Source organism: Haemaphysalis longicornis, unplaced genomic scaffold (assembly GCF_048455015.1).
Source record: "Haemaphysalis longicornis isolate Haplotype H1 unplaced genomic scaffold, Haemaphysalis longicornis Haplotype H1 scaffold_14, whole genome shotgun sequence".
NCBI lineage: Eukaryota > Metazoa > Arthropoda > Arachnida > Ixodida > Ixodidae > Haemaphysalis > Haemaphysalis longicornis.
Window position 1 is genome coordinate 13,954,054 of NW_027526245.1, and position 9,962 is coordinate 13,964,015.

At 43.2% G+C, this 9,962-nt stretch overlaps 1 long non-coding RNA gene across 1 annotated transcript; it reads right to left on the minus strand.

The window, feature by feature from the left end:
• Positions 1-424: 424 nt before the first annotated feature.
• Positions 425-6,023, minus strand: LOC144164973 (uncharacterized). Its single transcript, XR_013321285.1, has 5 exons — positions 5,892-6,023; positions 2,194-2,277; positions 1,147-1,281; positions 921-1,016; positions 425-507 (listed from the first exon to the last, which is right to left on the minus strand). It is a non-coding gene; the product is annotated as an uncharacterized LOC144164973 (long non-coding RNA).
• Between the last annotated feature and the right edge of the window lie 3,939 nt (positions 6,024-9,962).

A 9,962-nucleotide genomic window follows, 5' to 3' on the forward strand; every position in this document is an offset into this window, starting at 1 on the left:
ACGTTACATCACATTTCGCCAAACGTTATGCGAACAGTAAGAAAGCATTTCTACAACACATAAATACTTTTGGAGTTACGTTTACCTAACCTAACAAAAACATTTTAAGAACAACTAAAAAACGTTACAGTAACGTTTCGTCAAACATTATTGGAACTGTGAGGAAGCATTTCGACAACATAGTAATTATGTTGGATTTACATTTACTTAACGTTGCAGAAAACACGCTTGAAACAATCTTTTAACGTTGCAAAACCTTTTCAGAATGTGGACCAGGAACGTTACAGTGACGTTTTGCCAAACGTGTGGAATGTGTATCGTGGAGCATTGTTTCTGTTATCCACGTTTGCCGGTTACGATATATTTTAAAGCATTTTCAAAATAACAAGGAAAAGTGAAATTTCAAATAAAATATTTTATTTTTGCATGGTTACAACATTTTTTTTATTTACACTCCATTGCTGCTGCTGTGCAGGAGAGGAGGCTCCATCCAGGGGCTGGCTGCGTCTGTGTGGAAAAAGCAAACAATTCCTACTTCAGTACGCTGCGGCAGTAGGCGGTTTTTGCGCGAAAAAGTAGTCGCCGCCTAAGGATTTGTTTAGTTAACGAGCGCACACACGCACATGCACACACGCACGCACTAAAAGGAGAGTAACTGAACAAGCAGCTACGCAGCAACTCGTGCTAACCATATGACCAGAAGAAAGCAAGCGCACAAAATTTTGGGTCACCTGACTCCCAACTTGAATCTCCCGAGTCAGTAACCTATACAGGTTAGTGACTGTTCGTCAAAGTCGCTCGCTAGCGGAGTGTTATGTCTTCTGCATGGTTCATGTATTTTTATTAGGCAGAGATTAAGATGAAAATCATTTAAATATAAATGCAATATTAAATTTTGAGAATATTAGTTTATTGCTTACCTTGTGGGTTCCTGTAAGCCCAATATTCGCAAAGTGGATCCAGTCACCAATGATGTGGCCCGCTATTGACTGTGACCTGCGTCACACCAGCAGCAGCTGGAAAGCATAGGGCGCGACTAGCTATGGGCTGCATAGCAGTTCATAAATTGAACTACTAAAACAAATCAAAATACGCTCTCAGAAATTTTCTACACTCACCAAGTACTACTCGGGAACGGATACTAACCTCTCGGACCTTTTTCTTCTTTTCTTCCTGTCCAACTGTATATAGATGACCGCTACCTCAATCGAAACAACCCATCTGAAAATTCGCTTGGTTGTAGAAGCGACGTTTGCTCCTCCAGTCCGGCAGATCTTTCACCTAAAAAAGAACACAAAGTGCTACAGAGGTATTACAGATGGTTCACACAAAAGAACACACCCATTAATCACGAATGTGTATAATGGTCCAAGTTTACTTACGTAATAAAGGGAACCAAAGTGGGAACTCATAAACGAACAACTTCGATCCTAGTCTTTCGCAGCACTGAAAAGAGTTGTGTGACATGTTTAATACATGCTTGGAACAGGCTAGGCGAAGAAAGGAGGAAGAATTTGAGCATTTTACAACAACCCGGGCATTCTTCTTCTTCTTTTTCTTTTTTGCACGAATGCAGGAAGGTTCCATTTTTCAGTCAAAGCCATGCGTATCATTGCAGCCACTAAATTTGTTAGCGTTCACTTTAACCATGGTTTTTGTTTTTTCACGCTCGGCGTTGTTACCTCGTCATATGAAACGCACCCTGTTATTCATCACTGCTGAGCCTTTACAGGATTTTTCAAAAGTTGGGAAGAGCGCCTGGAACCACGGCTGTAAAAGCCTTTGATTCAAGCTGTTCGAAACCGCACCACCGATGAACAGTACTAGAACTAGCCTTTTTGCTCGAAGCATGTCGGTTTTATTTCGGCGAACGACGGCTGTGCATGATCAATGCGGCCCCAATGAAAGCGTGTTGGTTCCAAACTTCTGATAAAGTACGCGCAGTAGGCAAAATTCTGTATCCAGAGTGACCTCTTTTGGGCGGAACGGCTCCCTTTAGAGGGAGTGGGTGATCGCTAGCATGACCAAGTACCTCCCACACCTCTTAACCCCAATTATCGGCTTAGTTGAAAGTGGCACCTGCCCTGGTCATTCCAGCTCCTGTTGTGCTGTGCGTTATCGATTGAATTCGCTTTTCCACTTTGATTCGCTAAACCCGCTAGCCATTTACACAATTGAGCAATATTTACTTACCAGTTTCTATGGTCTCGGGATTGGCACTCATCGTCGATGAACTCCGCGGCTTTCCCGGTTTGAGGGTATCTTGAAAACCATAGCCTGCAATGAAAGTGACTTCGACTCTTTACCAGCTGCTATTTACCAGCCTTTTGGGGTGCATTTCTCACAACTCAAGAACGCGATATGCTGCTTAATGCATTTCAAAAATGTAAGTCGCAAACGAACGCATGTATCGAACAGCGCAGTTTTTCCCACCCTCTGTGACACCTTCAGCCCTCAAAGTGCCCCTTTCTAACAAAGTTGGCTATATAGTCACGCAGGTTGTCTGGTTGCTTACTCGCCAGCGAAGAAAGCTATGACAAAAGGCTCAGGTTTGCAGCTTTTAACAATATATCCCAGAAGTCTGACGAACTTTTTGCGATAGGTACACCGTCATACCGTCTAAGTTAACCAGCGGCAAAATAGGCTACCAAGGGGTGCATTCTGACCTGTTCGTTTGCATTTGTATCGACTACATTCCGAAGTAGCTGCACTGGCTGCACCCCCCCCCCCCACCCTTTTTTTTTCGCAGTGTCTAGAGTTACGTCCGACGGAACCCAAAATCGAAAACTAGACTTACGTCCGACGGAACTTTAAGCCAGTTTCTAAAGTTACGTCTGACAGAACTCAGAATGAAAACTAGGGTTACGTCCGACGTAACTTTAAGCCCGTTTCTAGAGTTACGTCCGACGGAACCCAAAATTGAAAACTAGAGTTACGTCCAAAGGAACTTTAAGCTGGTTTCTAGAGTTACGTCTGACGGAACCCCAAATCGAAAACTAAAGTTACGTCCGACGGAACGTTAGGCCAATGTTTTGATTTACGTCCGGCATAACGTAAAGCACAAAAAATTTACAGCTCTTGAAGACTCTTGAACCAATTTACATGGTTCAAGAGTAATTAATAGGGTTGGGTGTCAGTTAATATTTCAACCCGATTAATAGTCATCGATTAATTCGATAATGCATGGATTGTTCTGTTGTGTGGTTTTTTTTTAGAAAAAAAAATTACCAAAAATAATTATGTGGTAGTACATATCAGATCAATATGCTCATACACTTGTTCAGACACATTCCGGATGAGGTAAGTACGTCATCATCACGGCGCATGATGCGGACGCGACGCTTATCAGCTCGTTCGTCACTCATTTTTTCTGACGCCGCGCTTTGTCTTCGGCACGAACAGAGGCAAGGGGCATCTGAACAGGCGAAAAGCATTTAATAGCCAGATTTCCGGATTACAATGTTCTCAGTTTCTTTTACTTGTATTTCCTTATATATTATCTGCGGATGAATCGTGACCGCCGCACGCAAACGGCGGCAGTTCTCGGCCACACTCGGCAATCATGATGCCAACTCCCATTTGGGAGGGCGAGAAAGTTCAATGAAAACTATTCCCCTTGCCTCTGTTCGTGCCGAAGAAAAAGCGCGGCGTGCGCGTGACGTGTACAGCTCTGAGTGCCATGAGCGCGTGGGCGTGGCTTTGCGGCGCTCAGCTCCCGCACGGAGCCCGCTGTGCGCATCTGGAGAGCTGAGGTTCTGAGCGCTGTGGCTCTGCACGCAATTACAATTTCAAAAATCTAATTATCGATATCGGATGGACTCATGATCCTTTACAATTTCCCTATTACAACCAAGCACCTAACTAGAATAAATAGAAAGTTAATTAATACCTTCTAGTTAAGTATGCCCCTGAATCGCACTTGAAACCGTTTTATTGCTCCCGCCACGGTTCCTGTTCACTTGGCGCAATTAAAACAATTTTAGCTCCGAAAGCCTATTTTTAAAAATTACTTCGTCTTCCCGGAAACACCCAGTATATATATCCGCCACTGAAAATCGTTAGTCTCCGTCCACGGGGACGACCTGCTGTATCCTAGCGATATACAGTTTCGATGTAAAAAACAAACGCACGGGGAATAAGATGAATACTTTACGTGTTGAACCCTCGATTCGCTACAATAAAGGCAAGAAAAAAAATGCTGGTCATACACGACATGTTAAAGCGAAGCTTTTTATGGACACGCGAAAGGAACATCCGGCGCTGCCGTGTACGCAGAAAACTCCGCCGGGGCAACCGCATGCCATACGCTAAAAAAGAAATACAGGCTAGAGAGGAGTTAGAAGTAAGGGGAGAAAGATTGGCTGAGTTTGTAGATGACGTAGCTATACTATCGCTTCTACCGACCCTAAGTGGGAACGGCGCATCGGACGGAGCGGAAACGAGTCTCTCTGGAAGCAGAGCGCGAGCGCAGCGCGCTATCTACGTGAAGCACAGCTCAAGCGACAACGGCGGGTAGGTTGTAATAAATAAAAAAAATTGAATTATTTAATTGAAAAATCCATCAACCCAGCTGGGATTCGAACCCACAGCGCTGCATCGTACATCGTACGTAGTGTATCGTACAAGTGACAGATTACACCTATAGAGCGTCGTGGTATTTGGTGCCGTTAGCTGTAATTTTTTTAATGCTTTACGTTCGCCGGACGTAACTCAAAACATTGGCCTAAAGTTCCGTCGGACGTAACTCTATAAACTGGCTTAAAGGAGCCATGAAGACAAATTACAAGTTGGGTTTATTAGAAAGACTGCTTAGTCCCGATAATAATGATACCAATATCATCGCAATCTTCGAACAAATAACGGAGATATTAAAGAAAACGTGTGAAGCAGTCGCGACCCCCTAGCCAATTTTCCGCAACTTTTCTATGACGTCACGGAACCTTGTTTGTACGATTGGCGGCCGCCTAACTGACCTGTCGCCACGACACATGACTGGACGTCTGTAATGGGGCCACTAGTTCCATTTGACCGCATCACTTGAATGTTAACGTGCAGTTAACGCACTGAAAATTATATTTTATTGTTGGCCCGTATGACGCCATTCTTTCTCATAACACGTCACTGTGGCGCAAAATTTGAAAGTTTTTAAATACTTATTGCTTTTTTTCGTTAAAAAAAAACATCTTTTGTGGCTCTAATGGAACTGAGTGAGATACTGAATCCTAGTTCTTTCAAATTAAAGGAAGTTGTATTTTCTCTTCATGGCTCCTTTAAAGTTACGTCGGACGTAGCTCTAGTTTTCAATTTTGGGTTCCGTCGGACGTAACTCTAGACACTGCGGTTTTTTTTTCACGTTAAGGAACCCCGGCGTTCGCCAGGCAATTAGGGGCAAACGTAATGCTTTTTTTTTTCAAAATTTCGCACAGCGAACTAACGTGACACGCACATTATTTTGTTTCGCGTGCCCAAGCCGCTACCTCACTTGCCCGGCTGAAGTGAAGATCATTCGAGTGTGGGCGAGGTTAGTTATCCGAATTCACTTTGCTTTGCACAAAGCGCGCAAAACTCGTTTCCATGCAACGAACAAAAATCGTTTCCATGCAACGTACCCGTAACATCGATTCTTCCATCAATACTGCCTACTATATAGTTCACCAAAAATATAAGGCTCGTTCACACTTGCGACGATAAGACGCGATTCCGGAAACTTTTGCCGCCCGGCGATCCGTTTTGTCTTTCGGTCTCGGCCAATTTGTCGCCGCGACAGAAATCGCGTTGTTCGTCGCAAGTGTCACGAGTTGCTCCTGCACACCTTCCTTGTATGTCGCTCACATTGCCCAAACGCCGAACAGGCTACGACTGAACAAGCATGCGCTTGCGCATATACTTACGTCTACAACTGCAGTGTTCCAGGTAAACGATCCGGTGTAACGACTGGAGCTGGGTGCGCACGGGGTCCACTCGGCAGTGGCGAGAAAAGACCCCTTGAGCCCTTGCCCTTTTTTCTTTCCCTCTCATATGGGGCGAGAAGGCAGTGGATCTCCAAGAAACTTTCCGCAGCCGCTGTCTGCGGCTGAAACCTGTCTGAATGAACAAAAAGCCGTGGGGGGATGCTACACAAAGGAACGTAGCACAATGCGACGGGACACTTCTCCACCCGCCCTTGGGGACAGCGCCGCGAAGTTCGCCTTTTACATCGCAAAGTGAAGACAGCCTTACCTGCTCGTCTCAACGAACAGAATGAAGAGGACTCGCGAACAAGATTGACTTTGAACGAGACTGATCGTGATGCCCGGATCAAGAAACGCTTCATAAGCAAACATGAAATACGAGTGGTGTAGGGAGAAAATTTGTAAAAAACACCAGTGGCATTTTTTTTGTGAACTAGAACTTAAACGTTTTGATTCACTAGTCAGAAATATCATGCTTCGATGAAAAAAGAATTGTGGGCAACTTAACCAGTCCGGCTGGTGCGTACGGAATAACTGTGTGGTCACATAACTACAAAAAAGGGTTTTTTTTTATACAAGGGTATTTTTTTATACCATTTATACATTGCGGACAAGTTGTCTCGAAAAGTAAACATATCAGCCGTGCAGAGTACAGGCTACGGCAGTGATCGTTAATCAAATCCGGGAATAACTATAAAAAACATTGTAGGGGTAATAGTCACTGCTTAAGCCAAACTGCGCATCATAGCAGTACTTTTAAGCATGCGCGACGAAGCAATCCGATCAATGTTCTCACGTAGTCATTCATTTACCTGGCAAGGCGAGCAGTAGGCGCGGTGAGATCACAAGTGAGCGACGCGCTTCCGTCGCTGTTACAAGGTGTTTCCTTGCACACACAGTCTCGTACATGTCACGTCGGAAGCATTTCATAATGAATTTACAGTGTACTTTTCTCAGCATCAGTTGCATCGTCCTTGGCGTTAGCTGGCTGCGTACGAGCTGTGGGGCGCGGCGGTGTCGCCGGGAAAAAGCGAGTCGCTGATTGCTCGCCCGGATTATTCGGTTTGCAGACAACTTTTTGGGGTAATTTGCATCAAATCCACACGGAGCGGGGGGGGGGTACGGTGGCCACAGACACACACACACAAACACGCGGCCGCATACGCAGAGGAAATGGGTTGTAGCAGACGACAACCCGACCCGGCGTCCAACAAGTGACGTCATTCGTAGGTGGCGCCACGGTATGTCCTCGGGGCCAATACAATATCCCGCATCGATTTTCTTGTACTGGCAGTTCAGATGAGAGTTTATAGCCATTCCTGGAAAACAAACAAAAGGGCATTGCCGTAACACATGGCGTGCTCAAAAGCTCACTTTGGATGACGTTTTCTTCCAGATGAGCTTATTCGTGTGTAAGTTTTGTGGTGCTGGTAAATCTGAAGACATTTCTGAAAACAAAACAGAGTATATAGAAGTGGTGCAGAAAACTGAAGTGAAGCGAATTTTAGCTAATGGGGAAAATCTTACCTTTAGGAAGAAATATAGCAAAACAGGCCTCTCCACTTTACACTTTGTCTTGCTTGTTTAACTTTTTCTAATGCCTGTGTCAACTAAATTTATGACACACACATCGCATGAGTGGGTTTCTCAAGCATTCCTGGAAAACAAAAAGGACAAAGGTACTTAATTATATAAAATAAAATACCTCACAGCTTTCTTTACAGGCCATTGAGTAATTAAGTGAAAAGCCTTCAAACAGCGTACCAGAGAATTTTCAATTAACAAGAGAAGCCGACCAACTGATGATGACATGGCACGTCGGCAATATTAATTGAAAGAAGACGATAATCGCCTCAGTGCCCATAAACATAAAAACACAACGAACAAAAATGAGAAAACAGGCAATTGTCAAGAATGGAAACATTACACAAATTATAACCATGTATTTCCTTGGTTGCCTAACCCAAGTAGCACCAAAACATTAGAAGAACGTATTTTTTTTGTTTGGTGCTAACGTTAGAGCAATGTTCTTAATGTCATTTTTTTGAAATGTTTAACTAATGTTATCAAAAACGTTACAGTAATGTTTTGTCAAACATTATTTAAACGTCCACAAAACATTTTTACAACATATTATTAATGTTAGTGTTACATTTTCCTAACGTTGCAGCGAACAAGCTAATAACGTTCAAAAAACGTTTAAAAACAATGTAAAACGTTACATCACATTTCGCCAAACGTTATGCGAACAGTAAGAAAGCATTTCTACAACATATAAATACTTTTGGAGTTACGTTTACCTAACGTTGCAGAAGCACCCTACAAAAACATTTTAAGAACAACTAAAAAACGTTACAGTAACGTTTCGTCAAACATTATTGGAACTGTGAGGAAGCATTTCGACAACATAGTAATTATGTTGGATTTACATTTACTTAACGTTGCAGAGAACACGCTTGAAACAATCTTTTAACGTTGCAAAACCTTTTCAGAATGTGGACCAGGAACGTTACAGTGACGTTTTGCCAAACGTGTGGAATGTGTATCGTGGAGCATTGTTTCTGTTATCCACTTTGCCGGTTACGATATATTTTAAAGCATTTTCAAAATAACAAGGAAAAGTGAAATTTCAAATAAAATTTTATTTTATTTTTGCATGGTTACAACATTTTTTTTATTTACATTCCATTGCTGCGGCTGTGCAGGAGAGGAGGCTCCATCCAGGGGCTGGCTGCGTCTGTGTGGAAAAAGCAAACAATTCCTACTTCAGTACGCTGCGGCAGTAGGCGGTTTTTGCGCGAAAAAGTAGTCGCCGCCTAAGGATTTGTTTAGTTAACGAGCGCACACACGCACACACACGCACATGCACACACGCACGCACTAAAAGAAGAGTAACTGAACAAGCAGCTACGCAGCAACTCGTGCTAACCATATGACCAGAAGAAAGCAAGCGCACAAAATTTTGGGTCACCTGACTCCCAACTGTATCTCCCGAGTCAGGAACTTATACAGGTTAGTGACTGTTCGTCAAAGTCGCTCGCTAGCGGAGTGTTGTGTCTTCTGCATGGTTCATGTATTTTTATTAGGCAGAGATTAGGATGAAAATCATTTAAATATAAATGCACTATTAAATTTTGAGAATATTAGTTTATTGCTTACCTTGTGGGTTCCTGTAAGCCCAATATTCGCAAAGTGGATCCAGTCACCAATGATGTGACCCGCTATCGACTGTGACCTGCGTCACACCAGCAGCAGCTGGAAAGCATAGGGCGCGACTAGTTATGGGCTGCACAGCAGTTCATAAATTGAACTACTAAAACAAATCAAAATACGCTCTCAGAAATTTTCTACACTCACCAAATACTACTCGGGAACGGATACTAACCTCTCGGACCTTTTTCTTCTTTTCTTCCCGTCCAACCGCTACCTCAATCGAAAAAACCCACCTGAAAATTCGCTTGGTTGTAGAAGCGACGTTTGCTCCTCCAGTCCTGCAGATCTTTCACCTAAAAAAGAACACAAAGTGCTACAGAGGTATTACAGATGGTTCACACAAAAGAAACACCCATTAAACACGAATGTGTATAATGGTCCATGTTTACTTACGTAATAAAGGGAACCAAAGTGGGAACTCATAAACGAACAACTTCGATCTTAGTCTTTCTCAGCACTGAAAAGAGTTGTGTGACATGTTTAATACATGCTTGGAACAGGCTAGGGGAAGAAAGGAGGAAGAATTTGAGCATTTTAGAACCCGGGCATTCTTCTTTTTTTTTTTTGCACGAATGCAGGAAGGTTCTGTTTTTCAGTCAAAGCCATGCGTATCATTGCAGCCATTAAATTTGTTAACGTTCACTTTAACCATGGTTTTTGTTTTTTTACGCTCGGCGTTGTTACCTCGTCATATGAAACGCACCCTGTTATTCATCACTGCTGAGCATTTACAGGATTTTTCAAAAGTTGGGAAGAGCGCCTGGAACTACGGCTGTAAAAGCCTTTGATTCAAGCTGT